General features: G+C 46.5%; 1 protein-coding gene and 1 long non-coding RNA gene across 10 annotated transcripts in view; one reads left to right on the top strand and one right to left on the bottom strand.

Moving 5' to 3' along the window:
* Window positions 1–16,931, bottom strand: part of FRMD4A (FERM domain containing 4A) — a 441,493-nt gene that overhangs the window by 202,712 nt on the left and 221,850 nt on the right. The window contains exon 1 of one of the 9 annotated variants that reach the window (XM_072955340.1): window positions 7,008–7,083. The exons of 7 other annotated variants lie outside the window; for them this stretch is intronic. The gene's annotated coding sequence lies outside the window, so the exon portion shown is untranslated. Of the gene's footprint in view, window positions 1–6,242; window positions 6,402–7,007; window positions 7,084–16,931 lie in introns of those variants that run through there. One more of the 9 variants, XM_072955339.1, reaches the window with a different exon arrangement.
* LOC140691576 (uncharacterized) lies at window positions 10,319–15,791 on the top strand. Its single transcript, XR_012067320.1, has 3 exons — window positions 10,319–10,461; window positions 10,737–10,834; window positions 15,711–15,791. It is a non-coding gene; the product is annotated as an uncharacterized lncRNA (long non-coding RNA).

Raw genomic sequence — 16,931 nt, 5'->3', positions numbered from 1 at the left:
TATTCACAACTGAATCACGTTGCTGTATGCCTGAAACTAACATTGTAAATCGAATACATATCAATAAAAAATAAGGATTAAAAAAACCCTTCTGATTCTAGGAGCGTCACCCATAGCTTTCATGCGAGGCACATCACAGGTATTCTCTTATTGGCTCCTCTTCATATACCTTTTCAGATAAATAAGAAAGCTGAGGCTCAGAGAGGTTCAGTAACTCACCCAAGGCCTCACAGCCAGAGAGGCGGAGCCAGAAATCAAAGCAAGACTAGATGCCTCCACAGCCCTGCCCTCTCTTTGCTCAAACCACGTTGTCAGGCGGCAGGGACGGTAGGCTTGGCCCTGCAACTGAGATCCCCATGAAGTCCCCGAACATCTGTGACGTCTCTTCATTCGTAAAAATGATCTACATGCCCCCTTTCTTTCCTAAAGCTCTGTCGGAAATGTCCGACTTGGTGGAGAATCCCCAAATCCCGTCTGTGCGTGGTCCACAGTTTGCAGCCCTTGCTGCTTTGCTGGATCCGAGAGCTCTGCCCTTCTGCCAAGACCTGCAGGCGACATCTGTGTTACTGGTCACTCTGTAGTTACTCTGTTACAAAACACTCAACCAGCCCAATAAAAGGGGATTGAGAAGGCAGAACACTGCCTGGCATTGTGTTCAGCTCCAATCTGCTTCTTGTCCTCACCACCCTCCCTCTTTTCTGCTCTCTTTCTGAGCAACAGAGAAAGAAGTATCCAGTATCAATTGGGGGTGGTGGCCAGAGGGAGCAGAGAGATGGGGAAGCCCGCACCGCACCCCCTGGCCTCTTTGTAGACGTGTATCCCAGCTCCAGATGGCTCCACACTATTTGGGTTTCCTAGTTTGGGTTTGTCACATCTCTGTACTTCTGCACAGGCATGTGGGGAGAGCAGAATTGTGCATTTTACGGTTATGAATGGCACAGCCTGGCGACTCTCCGATTATTATTTTCATTTGCCGTCACGCATTATCAATCTAATTCCCTGTTTCACACCTTTCTTCCCCATGCATTCCTCGTACAGCAAGAAAGGCAAAAGTCCTGTAAAGAAGACTGCATCACCAGAAGAATGGGCTAATTCTGATAGAAATTGTGGAATTAGAACCTCAGGGTTGGGAGGATAGCTTTTGGCTAATTCGAAGTGAAAATTATCATTAAAAAGTTTGGTATTTTGCATGAGTACCAAGACTTTTGGCCCTAAGATGGGCAAGGTACTGCTAGATGGAAATGAGGGAACACACACTTTTGCCACAGACTAAAAAAAGGTTAGATACGGGAGGACCTCAGAGGTTCCATTTTTCTTTAGTCCACTTGGGTTTTCAGGTTTCTGAAGATGCCAAAATATATCAATGTTGGGGTTGGTAGGAAAAGTCACTTAGTGATTTTCTTATTCAAACAGGATCCACTGAGTGCCTGTTACAAGCAGAGGGTAAATGTGGGGCACATCCAGTGAACAGACAGTATGCAGAAACTATGGGTTGGCAAATAATCACTAATAAGGCAGCAGCAAGATGGCACGTGTGAATATAACCAGAATCTGGGGAGAAGGGTGCGCACATGCAAATGTTCGTGACCACGGACAACTCATGTCTTCTCGCACTGCATCGTGGAATGGCCAGAGCTTCAATTTTAAAACAAAGACCCAGAAACCACTACGTAGGCATGATGGAGATCAGGCTTCCTAACAAGTTGGGTCCTACAAGTCCCATCTCTGAACTAGAGTTTGCGACGCTTGAACATCCGCAGAGGGGTTACCCACTCAGTCAGATGGAGGCGACCAGCTCATTTTTTTCTTGCCTACCTGGCAGTCAAAAGGCCACTGAACTGAACCAGATCCCTCGGATCCCTTCCATCATGGCCTTTATTCTTAGCAGTAATTTCCATCTTTAAAAAGAAAAGTCTTTCTCTTTGGGGGGAAAATACCTAACTTCCACGGATACGATGAAAAATCAGACACACACACACACACACACACTCATCCGCACCCAAAACAAGCACTGACGTAATTCACTAAACAGGAGCAGTAGCTCTGATCATCTTCTGAGAAACTAAGAGAGGCATAATGACAGATATTTTAAGGATAATGCTGCTAGTGGTAGAGTTGGCAGTTTCAAATGCAAGGGTGTGTCTAAATTAGCTCCCCCCTTTTTTTAGTAGTACCTTTTTATCAGAATAAATAAGTCCTTTTTAAATCATAGTTTACAAAGACTTTTTTTGTTTTGTTTTAGCATTTTTTGAGGACACCACAATTGAGCAACGTACCTTATTTTTCTTGCTAATGAGATTTTCTTTTAGAGTTTTTCTTTTTGGGGAGAGGGAGGTAATTAGGTTTATTTATTATTTTATTTATTTTAATGGAGGTACTGGGAATTGAACCCAAGATCTCATACATGCTAAGCATGTGCTCTACCCCTGAGCTATACCCTCCCCCCGAATTTATTCCTTATAAGAGAAAGACATGCTGATCCCACAGGACAGAGGAAAGGGTGGCAGCTGATGGATTTAGGGAACCAAAAGGAAACTGCTGTGGAGAGAATTTCTGATAAGCTGGGTTTATGCTGATTCAGAAAACTTCTTGCAGGAGAGAGCAGCAAACCCAGCAGGCGCTGTGTGCCATGGTGACCCTGGGGCCCTGAGTTTCAAGAGCGATCGTACCAGCTCTTGAGATGAAATGTCCTGGGAAAAGCAAAAATCAAAACGGAAAATACTGCCAATACACGTCAGTCTGATTATGGCTGGAATGAACAGCACAAGGTAGAAGACTCAAACCTCCCCCTTCCCCAACGGGTTCCACGTTTAGGGGCCACTTTCCTCAGATTCTTTAAGTCTTTGATTTTGCTTATTGTAGGGAAAGTTCAAGCACCAAAGTACTCTACACAACTGATGAAAGGACCCTTTCTCTTCCTTTTCTCACATCAACTCCGACCTTTTGGGAGGCAGCCAATATTTACTTCTGTTCCTAGAATTACCTATTCAGAGAGCAATGGACAGCAGAGGTTAGAAATGGGTGAGATGGGGTGGACGGATAACCAGGGTCCTAGGGAGGTGGCGAGGACATGCTGGCCCTGTGAAAGTAAGGGCCTTCAGCTCAAGAGGAATGGAGTTTTTAAAATTTAGACTGAAGATCTCTATCCCATGGCTTCTCTCCCTATGAGGTTCCGAGATCACTTCTAATAGAGATGCTGGGGTTTTTCACAATGAATAAACCTAAACAGAGAATTTCCGCCACAAGTGTTGTTGACACATCAGCTGATATCAAAAAAGAAAAGAAAAAAAAAAGACATGAATGAAAGCCATTGGTGAATCCAGACTTAGACTTTCTGATACTGAGTAGCAAGTGGTTTAAACTAACTTCATAAACTATTTAACCGTTAGCACCTCCTTCTCATCTAATTTAAATGGAAATTCTGTAGAAGCTACACTGTTCCTTTCTATTTTCTTTAGAGGGGAGGGTATAGCTCAGTGGTAGAGCACATGCTTGGCACGCATTAGGTCCTGGGTTCAATCCCCAGCACCTCCATTAAAAATTATTTTTTTTAATTTTAGAAAAGATTCTCTTATTTCTTTAAATAAGATTTATTGACATGTGCAAAAGTTTCTAAGAACAAGCTTGAGATTTGGAAGTGCCCCATCATATTTTCAGCCATTCAGTGGGTCAGGCTAAATATAACTCTTATAACTAATAAGTATACGACGTATGAATAGAGCTGTAAGTATTTTACACACACACACTGGCATTAATAACATGAACACAAGTGGTATATTTATGCGGTGAAGTCAGTAATGATTTTCTTCGGAGGAGGCCTCACTCCACCCATTTACTAAAAGAGAAAGGTACCCCGATGGTCCCCTCAGTACAGTATTTCCTGGACCTTTCATCCATCATTGCCTCCCCAATCACAAACTGATAGCATTTTCTCATCAAGGTTGACTTGAGAGCCCTTTCCTTTACAACTCTGGCATCCCCACTATTCCACAGAGCCTTTTTCCAACTTCCAGAACCCAAGCAAGGACTAATTCTTGGCTTGTCCTTTGACCTCAGACTGTAACTGGGCTGTTATGATGAAACTGGGACGCAGTTCCCATGAATTATGAAATCAGCGACTCACTGAACCTCAAGGGGTTTCGGTTCCCCCACGACAAGATAATGCTAGTGGCACTTGCCACCTGCCAGGCTGTCAGGGGACTTGGCAACAACGTCTACAAATTACAAAGAGGCCCTATGCCCTAACTAACAAGTCTTACTAATAAAATTAGTTCAAGACGAGTGCCAGAAAGAATATTAGCAACCACGGTGGCAGATCACACTTGGTCAGAATAAAAGCGGGTGGAGGGATTTTCTGATCCTTATTTCAGCTAACACTGTTCTCCTTTAACACAAGAAGAGTTTAAGTTTTTTTTTTTTTCTAAAAGTTTACAACTACCCACACAACTTTGCACACTAAGCATCACTTCTTTCCAAGCTACCTGCAGGCAACATCCTATTCACTGGCGGGACAATAACGTGTTGATTTCAAAGCAAGTCCAACTATTGCTTCCAATCGAATTAAGTGCAGCTATTTAACCTCTCAGGACCAGATAGATTCAAATCTATTTGCTGCAAGACCCCCATCCCTGGTGTGCCTTAAATAAAGCTACATTTCACTGGCAGCGGAATGGACCCCTCAGCCAACCCAAGAAGCTCATTCTCTGACCCTTTAGGGTGTAAGAGACAAAACACTGAGAATCACAATCAGACTACTGTTGAGCTGAAGGTTTGGTCTTCCTGCCTTGTCCAAGTCAGACTCGGCCAAATGCTGTGAATGAACTTGAAGCCATTTAAAGACCAGAAACAAAACAATAAAATGTGTCCTTCCATCCCCACCCCTCCCCAATAAAAACCCCTCTTTGTTGCACACGTTAAAGACAGTACACAGAGCAAAGTTCTGTTAAATACAAGGAACAGATTCTAAGCGTCCAACTCCTGAGGTACTTCCCCCAGGGTCAGCGGTGGCTTCCCTGGATGAAGTCAGAAGTGTGCCCCTGGCTCTCTGACTGGTGCTTCCCTGAACATCAACTGTCATGCTTTTGGAAAAGGAGGAGACTTACGGATGCTGAGGTATTCGGAGGGATGTGAACAGCTGTTCAAAACTCACTCAGGTAAATGCAGATCGAGTCAGCCTGACAAGGTGTCTGAATTCAGCTGAGGCTACTCCCCAAATGAGTAAGCTGTCACCACTAAACAGCTCAGATTTCAAAATGTGCTTGTCTTGGGTGTTCTGAGAATCCCTTTCATCAGATGCCGTGAGGATTCAGACTCAAAGAAGCCAGAATAGCAGAAGCAACCTCTATTGGGATGTTCCATTCATAGGGGAGCAAGAGCTTCCCCCATTCACGGTGGGGTCAGGGAGTCCTTTCCCGGCATTGGATCCGTTTCTCAGCAAGCAGAGTTTCCGGGGAAAGGCATGGCCGCATCATTCAGAATGAGTATGTCTATTAGGAAGTCACCGCCAGAATCTAATATTAGAACAGCCATCCCCTGTGAATTTGGCAGAATTTGCTTGAATCTACTGAGCAGTTACTCTCCTAACATGCTATCGGAGAAAGATACCGAGTTCCTGATTACACACGGACAGCCCTCACGGCTTTCAAAGTACAGGACTGGTTTACCTTTTCTGAATGCAATACGCACCCACGTTTGGGCAGCTGCCTGCAAAACAACCACTGCGTTTGGTCATTTGTAAATGACCACGTCCTGAAAGGGGTTCTCTCCTTTCTCCCTCCTCCTCCCGCTTCCTCCCTGCATCAAACTTGCTGCAGCCATTTGGAATGTAAAAAAGCAGTCCATTTTAGCACTCCCAGGTAGCCGGCGATCTGCAGCCCGCCCCCTGCACCCAAAGAACGGGACTCCTCTGTCATTTCTATAAAAATGGTTTAAAAAAATAATCCCGCCCAGGTCTGCCCGCAGTAACGTGCTTTCCTTTCTCCCGGGGTAAATCCACCTAGGGTGAGGCTGAGGTGCCAGAGCAAGTGGGTGTGGGGGAGGGGAGAGCAGGAGGGAGTAGTCTGTGCCGCACGTGAGGTGTGCATAGGAACAATGTCACAGCCGCGGCACTGAATGCTCTACGTCCTCAGTAAAGCAGAAGTGTCATGTCCCTTTCACCAGCCCAACACGTAAAAATGGACCCAGAAGTGCTGCAAAATCAATCGCCTCCCCGCGATCGCGGCTGGGAAACAAAGACGCATTACCTTTTATTTGCGGCGCCTCCCGGGGAGCCGAGGAACTTTTAGGTTTGCAGCGCCGGATCCGCCGAAACGGGCGTCCCATGCGCCCCGGGTGCGCAGGCCCGGGGCCTACCCGGCGGCATCCGCGCCCGGCGCCTCCGCCTCCTCCTCCGCCTCCTTCTCCGCCGCGCGGCGCCCGCAGCCGCCCCGCCGGTCCCGGCGCGCCCGCGCCCCCGCCGCCGCCGCCGCCCCGCCGCCCCGCCGCCCCTGCGGGTCCCCGGTCAGCCCATCGTCGGCTCGCGCCGCTCACGCCGAGCCTGGCCGCGCGCCAGGGCGCACCGCCGCGGGCCCGCCCCTCGCCCGCGCGGGGAGCATCGGGCCGCCGCGCCCGGCCCGCCGCATCCCCGTCGGCACCGCGAGCGCGCTCGGGGCGGCGGGAGGCCGAGCGATGGGCCGGCTCCGGCGAGTCCCGCGCGGCCGAGCGCGCCACCGCCTCCCGCCGCCCGCCTCGGGGCCCCCGAGCGCCGCCCGCACCCGGACAACAATGAACGCGCCCGGCGCCGCCGCGGCCGCTGCCCAGCCCAGGAGCCCCAGGTCGCCTCGAGCTGGCCGAGCCTCCAGTTCCCTTTCCGCCGCACACGCTATCGGGACAAAGTTCGGTCCCGAACCAGCTGCTAAGCAGCGGAGCCAGAGGCTTGCGGAAGAGCAGGGATTCCAAAACCGAGGACCCCCCCTCCCGCCCCGTCCCAACAGACCCCACCAAGTCCCCTGCCGGAGGCCCTTTCTCACCCTGGGAGCCGGAGAAAGAGGCTACCTTGCTGAACTTGGCTGAAGGTGCAGCTCTTATCCCTTGAACTGGTCCAGTTTTCTTGCATTCATCTCCCCTCAACTCTTTGGAAATGGAAGTTCCTGTGAGATAACCCAGTCATGGGGCTATTGTCAGGATTCGCAACAATTACTGGGGAAGGGAGACTTCCATTTCAAGAGCCTGGGGGAGGAAGGCTGCCTGACACGTTCTCTTTCCGAAAAAGAGACAGACTGGGAGACTATCCGGACCGAGAACAATAACTCAGTTCACACTGTACGTCTAAATGTTTATTGCTTCAGGAGCTCGATTTGCCTTAGGCACTTTTTTTTTTTCATGAATTGTCAAAACACGGTTGATGAAATAAAGAGCGAAGCAGACGGGAATACCCGCTTAGCGAAGGTGGAAAAGCCAGCTTGTCTCAGAGGTAAAATCTTTCTCTAGAACTCACTCATCACTCGAATTCCCAACATCCATCCATCCATCCATCCATCCATCCATCCATTCTTCAAGGGAAGGATTGGTTCCCCTCCCACCATAGTTGAAGGAGACACTAGTAGATGGGGCACCATTATCTCCAGGGCACTGGCAAGAGTGAAAACTTAAAAACTAATGAAAACAAATCTTGCCCATCCTATTCTCCACCTCATCTTTCCAGACATAACTTGTGTATTCTCTAGAGATCTCTGGCGAAGAATTTCGACAATCAATGGAAGGGAAAATCTGTACAGAGCTAGCACTGGAGGAAAAGGTGATAAGGACCCCCACCCCCAATCTTATTTCAAGCTGTGATAATCCCATGCTCCTGGCTAGGGGACTTGATTATCTGAATCTGAGTAATGGGAAGCTGAGTGGAAGGTTTCTATACTTTTGGAGTCCTTGAGAATTCTTCTACGGTGAAGCCCAATTCTTTGCAACTGTAGCCAGTCTCCTCATGTCCTGCGGCCCTCCATGGGAATATTTCTTTGGAAGTAGATTATTTCCAGTGCTGATTTGTTTTGACTGACACACTTAGCAGGGGGTGATTGAGGAAATAACCAAACCTAACATTTCTCTTCCAATATTTAGTTTGCATCCTTAGAGTAATCATTGGATTCCATCTCCAACCACCTGTTGCCTTTCTGCCGTGGCCGTCGGAATTCTCAATATGCCCCAAACGGAAGCTGGCCCACTGGTGAAGCATCTTTCCAGGTTTTCTATCTTACTACACAGCATCCTTCCTTTCCCCACATGGATAGAGAAGTCTTTCATCTCTGTTCCAACAAGGTATCACCAAGGTAGTCCTCATAAAGAGCTGTGGAGAATTCCTTGAGAGCAGCCCCTAGTGTGACTTGTTCCAACGGTGCCTGGTGCCGGTTGGTTAATCTTTATGCGATGAGTAACCCTCATCCCCAGCCTCAGTCAGTGCCTGGCACCTTTCACCAGGATGTCTCTAGCAGCCTCTTGACTGGACCCCGGTCTTGTCTCTCAAAGACATTCTCCAAGTCCCCCGGAGTAATTCTTCTAAAACCCGCATCTAATCATAAGATGTCTTTGCTTAGATGCATCCAGGATTTTGTTGGCTCCTACGAATCAAGTCCTAGCTTCTTCAGATGGCTGGTATGACCCAGGCAGCAGGCCCTCCTTAGCCACCCAGCCTTGTCTTTTGCCACCAGACCCCACCAGGGTCCCCTTCACTCTCTCCCTTTCAGCTCCATAACCCTGTTCCAGGTCCCCTTGTTTCCCAGCAACCAGTGACTATAGAAGCAACTCAGATGATGTCACATCTCACAGACCGTCCAGGCTTCTCGCTGCTCCTGAAGCATTCTCCCCATCTTCATCACGCAGTATTCTCCGCATGCCTTGCTATGCTTTGCCACCCAGGCCACTTTTCCACCTGTGAATGACTCTTTCCTTCTCTTGGCTTTTGCATGTCTAGATTCTGCTGCCCAGAAGGCTCACCCACCCTCCCAACCCCACTCTTTGTTAGCTGGCTCCTTGCCATCCTTCAGATTTTAACTCAGAGGCTGCCTCCCAGATAACCTTCCCTGATCAGCACAGGGGAAGCAGCATCTGCAGCTGCTCTTTGTTTCATTAGCCTGTTTATTTCCTTCTTAACACTTAACCATGATCAGTATTCACAGCTGTGTATTAAAGGCACAGACTGATGTCCGACTTTCAGAGCTTGGCTTTTGCCTTAGCCACCTGCTAGCTGTGCAACATTGGGCCAGTGTCTGGACTTCTCTGTGCCTCTGTTTTCTCATCTATGAAATGGGGATAATAATACTACCTACCTCACAGGATTGTTATAAGTATTAAATGACTCCATATATGGGAAAAAGTGAGAACAAGACCTGGCAATGGAAGTGTATACATGTGAAGGCCTTTTACATGTCTCATTCTCATTCTGTCCCCATGGCCTGGGCTAGTACGTGACCCAGGCTCTCTCTACCCACTAAGCCTTGGTGTTTGGAGCCCAAACTGAGAATGGATAAAAATTTAGGGAAGAAAAACGATATTTGAGGACTGTAAGTGCAGAGAGAAATAGGCTATGGTAAAACTTGAGGCATGGGATAAAAAATCAAACTTAAATTATCTGGAAGTTAATGAAAACGTGAAGGGAACATAGTCTCCCTTTCACCAGTGGCGATCCTTGGGGGTGATGGGTGACAAGCTCCTCCAGTTAGAATTCTGTAATGTTCTGTTTTCCAAAGAGAAGCCAGTCCCACCACTGACAAATCAGGCACCCACTGGCAGAGACATCAGGAATCAAAGGGTCTTTGCAACATGTTGGTCCATCAGCCAGCCCTGACCTGTAGTTGTGATGGAAGAATAGAGAGTGTTTCCATTTTCAGCTCTGGTGTGATACTTTTTGAAGAAGCTAACTGAAAAAAGAAACGGGCAGGCTGGCCTCTGGACGTGTGCCTTTGTGTTCTGCTTTCACTGCTGGATAAGATTCAGAAGGAAGGAGAAATCCGTTTCCTTTGGCTTTTCCAGAGGACAAGCAGGATTTTGAGACCTGATTACCTGGGGTTCTCGCAAAGAGTTAGGGAGCTTTGTGTTGAAAGGAGCTGAAGTCTCCAAGAGAGGAGAGCGGCTCTGAAGCTTGGAAATGGGGGGTGGAGGAGGGCAGTAGCATCTCCAGAAGGAGACGGGTGATGTCTGTACTGGGGAGGCCTGTACTCCCTGCCTACATAGTGCCTCAAGAGGACACTGGCCACCCGCTGGGGCAGCTGCAGATGGAGGTTCTAAATTCTAAATTCTAAGAGATGTGTCTGAGGCACGACAAAGGATCTTGGGGTTTGGCCAGGCGGGATGGAGTCTTCGGCTTTAAAACAGACCTCAGGTTCTTGGGTACTTGAGCATCTCAGTGGCAACTCTGCTCACTCGATGACAAGAGACCCTTTTCCTGTTGTGAGCTGGGGAAAAGGGAAGAATGACCAAATTCCTGCCACCTTGGTGAATGAGGACATAGTCAGATTCCATTGGGTTTAGAAGAGTAAATTAATCAGTTTTTTTTTAACACTCAAAGTTGTGGAGCAAAAATTATACCTGCTCCACTCTTAGAAAGTACCTGGATCTTAACTCTGGGATCTGAAGTCACAAATTTCCTAACAAGCTCGGGGCAGTATGTGGAGCAGTCAGGAGAAGTTGCCTCAGCTCGGATCTTAGCCAGGGTACCACTGCTGGTGGAGAAAAATGATCCCCTTTCATTCCTTTGTGTATCTGCCCAGCTGAGGACAGACACCGGTGTGGGGTGGATCTCTCTGGGCTGCACCATCCATTCCTAGGAGCCAATAAATTTGGACAGCCCTGGATTCCCACTCTGAAGGTGTAGTGTGACCTTGAACTGGTCTTTTCATTTTTTTGGTGCCCATTTCTTCACCTTTAAAACTGGCCTGATAATCAAATCTATCTCCAGACTCATGAAAACTATGGATTCAACGCATATTAAATATTTTCAAAACCATACAACGGATCCACAGCAGAGAGCTTGTGGATACATCCTCAGGCACAGGACAAAGAACTTCCCAAACATTTGTTAAGCTGATCACCACAAGTTTCCTATGAGGTGGAAACTATCTTTATCCTTCTTCTATGGATGAGGAATCTGGGGTTTGAAAGGTTAAGTAACACGCTGAGGGCACTCTTAATTGGACTTGAACCCAAAGTCATCCTTTTGAGACACTGAGCTCTTATCTTTCAAGCTTGAGAACCGTGTACTATACAAATGAAATCCATTGGCAGTCCCAGTGAGCAGGGCCACATGCTCACCTTATACACACTATTAATTGTGGATCAAGTCACAGCTGGAGTCGGAGGGCACCTTGGAGGTGACAGTGTGCTGTCTTCTTACATTAGTCCCTAACCTGCACCACATGGACCTAGATTTACGTTAATTCAATCGTGCCCGTCTTTCTGGAGATTACCATTGGCCTCTTTGCTTTTTACACTTTCACCAGATTTTTAGGCCACAGCAAGACCCTTCTGGTGCAGGTTAAAGTGCTTGACTGATTTCCAGTGAACCCTATTATATTTTTATACCAAATCCTTTTTTCTCCTTACTCCCTGGTCAATTAGAGGCCAATTCTAAGCCACTTCAACAAAAAAGAAAGAATTCCATCTCCTTTCCTGGCCAGACAGCAAGTACATAAGCCCACGGTCCCTCGGGTGTATGAAGAAATTGTCTAATAGCTGTGTTTTATTTTATTTTATTTTTTAAGAGCAATGTCATTTTTTAAAATAGCTATGTCTTATAATCTTGTTATGTTCTCATTACATTAAATTGTTGCTTATTATTTTTTTCTGGTTGGGAGTCATGGTTTAGACTGCCTCTACTCAGGGCAGCAGAAACCCAGGGCAAGTCTTTGTGAAACACGGACAAGAACGAATCAAAACGTCACAAGCTAATTAATATAATTTGAGCCCCTGGGAGCAGCTGTATTACAGCGAGTACTGGACTATAAAATTGGTGTACATTAGAAGTACACTCAGGGACATAGGTTAACTCTCTCACCAAACCCTGCCTGTTTATTTGCTCTGAAATACACATTAACAATAGTTAAGGCTCACTTGGCACTTACCAGGTGCCAGGTACCGATTATGGGCTTTGCCTACAATAGCTCATTTCATCTTCGCAGCAACCCTGTGAGGCTGGTGCTGTTATTAACCCCATCGGAAGGAAGGGAAGAGGCACTGAGAGAGGTTTTATAACTCACCTCAGGTCCTACAGATGACAAGCAGACAACAGCCAATTATCAGACACGGGCAGCCTGAGTTCAGAGCTGAGGTGATTAACCCTCAACTCATCTTACCTTCCGATTGTCAAGTATCTGGAGGCATTGCATCCCTTGTCACCTAACACAGTGTCCATCAGCTGGAACCCAATCCTTGTTATTTTTTCATGGGCCCATCACTTCATTATGAAAGGGCGTTTAGACAGAAATATTCGTGAAATTGAATGGAAAAAAATTTCAGCAAGTATTCCTTTCTCAGTGGGAACTTCTAATAGCAGGAAGGCTTCTGTGCGGGTGACATCAATCACTCAGTCTCTCAAGCAAGCCATCAGAATGTGTTGGAACCATGAGCCGGTGTGGGAGGAGGGGCCCCAGGATTTAAGAGAACAGAGGCCCCTGTGCCCCAGGGAGAAAAGGCAAGCCAGATTCTTGGAGCTGATTTGGGGCTGGAAGCTGTCATCGAGTGATGACTTGTGATGTGATGACTTTTTTCTGCCACCAAATAAAAATCAGACCTACCCCAAATTATAATGGCAAAGAATTTGCTATAATTCACGTTATAAGTAAGATGGGTTCCATGCAGCAAATTTCTAGGGTTCTGACTCAAATAGGAAGTTGGTTAGGCTGTTTGTTGAGATGAGGATTGGATATGCAAGATTAGAATTCAAGGAGAGATATCTAAGTGGGAAAGTGAAAATGTTGACCATGCCTATACAGAAGGCATTTAAACCTAGGGAAGTGGGTGATACTGTCCAGGAAAGATACTGTCGGGGAAAAGAGGGCTCAGGACCTAGCTCCAAGGCAATGGTTCTCAGACTTAAGCCAGCATCAGGATCGCTTGGAAGGCTTGTCAAAACAGATCACTGGGTCTCACCTCCCACAGACCCCGCCCAGAGTTTCTGATTCATAGGTCCGGGTTGGGGCATAAGAATCTGCATTTCTGGTAAGTTCCTGGGATGCTGATGCTGCTGGTAACTGAGCACCACTATTCTGCCACTACGGTCTTCACTCTGCTGCAGGTACCCTGGCCTCCGTGCTGTTGTCCCAACTCCTTAGGCTCCCTCTACCCCAGGGCCTTTGCACTTCCCTCTGCCTGGAATGCGCCTCTCCAGATATCAGCCTAATCAAGCCCAAACCTTTCTCAGGTCTCAGTTCAAATGTCATCTTATTAGAGAGACCTTTTCTGACTGTCTTTTTTCTTTTCTTTCTTTCTTTTTTTTTTTTAGTAGAAAGACAGGGAAGCAAGTTTTATTTCCTTTTCATAGCTGTCGCTCAATTCTTCTAATGGCAAAATCACAGTGATCTATGACCATCTTCCTTAAAAACAGCAACATTCCCCCACTCGCCCTCCTGCTTCTGTGCCTCTTCCTCATCCTTTCCTGGTTTATTTTTCTCAGTTGCATTTATCACCTTCTAACAGACTATGCAACTTATTTACTTGTGTGTTTTGTTCATTATCTGTCCCTCCCAGGAGAGCCAGAATTTATGTCTGGTTAGTTTTTTGCTGACTCTTGAGCCTAGAACAGTCCCTGGCACACATCAGACATTCAATAAATATTCATTGAAGGATGAATTAAGTGAAGGAATAAGCATTCTCGCCTGTAGAATTGTGGTTTTAAGAATTTAATTCTGACGGAAACCCTTCGTAACTGGTTACCTCCATATCAAAAACGAAATATAACCTTGCTTTTCCACTCTGGGAAAAAAGTCTCCTCTTGTACATGGGATAAAGCCAAAGGTCCTTGAATATATTCATCAGTGGGCACTGGTTAGAGCTGAGACAGACTCTGAAGTGGCTCTTGTCCTCCTGTTGCTCACAACCTGGTTACAAGCCTCTCCTACTCTAAAATAGCCCGGGCATTTCTCTACACGTATGTAGCAATTTTATCTTAACCATCTCTGCCTTTGTCTGTATTCCTCACTCAGAATTTCCTCAAAGGCAGGATCACGGCAGGATTTTGTTTGTGTTGAAGATTTAAATTTTGTCTGAAGTCCTCCAAATCGTTCATCTGTACGCAGTGTATTGCTTCATCACTTTCTTTTGACCAAGCATTGTGATGACTACCCAATAGACTTTTATAGTGAAATCCACTCAGCTCATAAAAAACAGGAGAAGCACCTGTGATGATCAGAAAGAGCATTTGACCAGTGTTTAGATGCAATTTCATATAATTGTTTTAATAAAGGCGGCCTAAATTATAGTCAGTCGGAATAAATGAGCTCTGCCCCTCGTAAATGAGCCGGGGCTGGGCGTGCGATGTGCGCCCTGCTGTTTGTCTGGCATCTTCTGCACTGTGGTCTGAAGATGGCTAAAAGCAAGCGTTCATGGGGCCCTGATAAAAACACTTAACTATCCTGCAAATGTAATTTCTATCTTGAAATAGATGTTTTTCCATCTATCCTCTTAGGCTCTGCTTGGTAAACTCTAAATCGTTTTGATGTTGGCTTTCAGAAATCTACAGCACTTCCTTGGCTTATATTCTTTTGTATTTTATATTCTCTAATGGGGTCTCGGGCAGGTCTTCACAGTTCTTTTCTTGGATGTCGTCCCGTTTTTCACTTTCTCAAAAACCCAAAACAAAGCAAACAAACGTTGCGGTCTGAATAGTTGGTCCTAAGCAGAGGTGAGGATGCCTGGGGACAATTTTGGTTCTGAGTTCTCAGTAGAAGAGGAGATAGACAGTGGAGAGAAAGGGAAGTCTCTTTAGAATCTTCAGAGACTGCCTTCTGTGCTCTTTACAAAGAAAAGTGGGTGGTGAGTAGAGCTCAGTGGTAGAGTGCATGCTCAGCATGTACGAGGTCCTGGTTTCAGTCCCCAGTACTGCCATTAAAATAAGTTAATTACAAAAAATTTAAAAATAATAATAAATGGAAACTTTCACTAAAAAAAAAAGAAGGGGAGGGTATAGCTCAGTGATAGAGTGTGTGCTTAGCATGCACAAAGTCATGGTTCAAGGCATGGGTTCAATTCCTAGTACCTCCATTAAAAAAAAATCACTAGAAATAAACAAACAAACAAACAAACAAATCTAATCACCTACCCCCCAAACAAACAAAAAACAAAAAATTCCCTTGGAAATGGTTATAACCTAAACTTAATAATAATGGCTATTACTTATTGAGGGGGAACCAGGCACACGATGTGGCTGATCTCTAATTCTTGCAGCAACACTGCACAGTAGGTAGTATTCATTTCCATTGTATAGACCCAGAATTTGAGGCTCAGAAACATTAAGTAACTTGTCAAAAGTCCATACCCATTAACAGGCAAATTTGAATCCAAGTCTGTTTCCAACTCTTCCAAAATGTGTTCTTTCCACTGAGGCTTAATTTTGAGCCAAAGCAGAACTTGGTCAACAAGGGCTCACAAGCGAGAAGTCTCAGGATTGGTCTCTGGTGGGATGGATGGGTGGAGAGGCAGCTCCGGGCACGAACAGAAAGCAGGAAACACCAAAGATAATATTCATCCAGGTGACGTGTTTGCCGATTGCTGCCTCTGGTCGTCAAGATCATGCCCACCCGAGCAGAGCTCCGCAGACACCTGGAGGCCATCTCTACAGGCAAGTCCAGTGACAGGGTGTAGCTGACTCTTCACTGCCCCCAGTTGACTAACCGGGCATAACCCCTGGTCTGTACTTCGACAACAGTCACTTGAAGACTCTGTTTTCACAGTAATCCCAGTGGTTGGCACAGCCAGCTCTCTGATTCTGCTCCTTATCCCTGTGCAGCTTTGCACAGCTCAGTCTGATTCTTCAGGCGGGGCAGACCATGCCTGTCTACATGGCAGGCTTACACCAGTATAACGACCCACTTTCCTGCCCCAAGATGCTGAGAGACAGAGCAAAGGGGCTGGAGTGCAGGCTTTGGCGCTAGACTGCCTGGGTTTAAACCACAGGTCAACCACTTACTAGTTGTTGTCCTAGTTCTCCTAGTAACCTGGTGAATTCTAAACTTCTTTCAGCCTCAGCTTCCTACTCAGGATCACTATGAGGATGGCACTGCATAATGTGTCGAGTTTGGCACAGAGCACCTGTTTGATAAGACATCTGCTATGAATATTCCTTCCTGCATCATCTGGGTCAACGAAGGGCATGAAATCTGGCTGCTCTTGTGTGTCTACAGTATCCCCTTGCCCACTATGTTAGATGTTGATATTTGGTGTCAGCCTTGTACCTAAACATGGTGAACTTTAATGAGTTCCCAAGTGACCTGAGTCCTGTAATAAATCTTAGGAAAGATCCTGGTCCTAAATGCTAGTGTCCTGAGTTCCATTCTTTTCTTCTGAGTGTCCTGCATGCCCTGTCCCTGTAGGGAGTGTCCACTCTGCTTAAGTTAAGTGACTAACTTAAGAGGGGATTCAGGTTCATTTAGGAAGCTGACACCATCATTCAACCATCGAGGCTATGTTGTTGGCTTTCAGTGGACAGCCCTGGGAATGATGACCAGTCACAGCGTTTCCCTAAAGTGTCACTGTGTCTTCTCCTTGGATGTGCTGAGCAGCTTACCCACACCCACGTGGGAACTTCTGGTTCCTTCTGTCTGCTCAGACCCTCAGCCCTAGAACCGTCAGCAAGTCAGCAACAGCACCAATGAAAATGAGGCAGAGCCCCCCAAGTTTTATTCCGTATCTTCGGGGTCTAAATTCAGTTCCATTTTATGTAAGAAAAACCCCATGGAGAGAACCAGAAAATG

The sequence above is a fragment of the Vicugna pacos genome, chromosome 35 (assembly GCF_048564905.1).
Source record: "Vicugna pacos chromosome 35, VicPac4, whole genome shotgun sequence".
Taxonomy (NCBI): Eukaryota; Metazoa; Chordata; class Mammalia; order Artiodactyla; family Camelidae; genus Vicugna; species Vicugna pacos.
The sequence above is the reverse complement of the archived record's forward strand: the minus strand, read 5'-3'. Positions and strand labels throughout refer to the sequence as shown.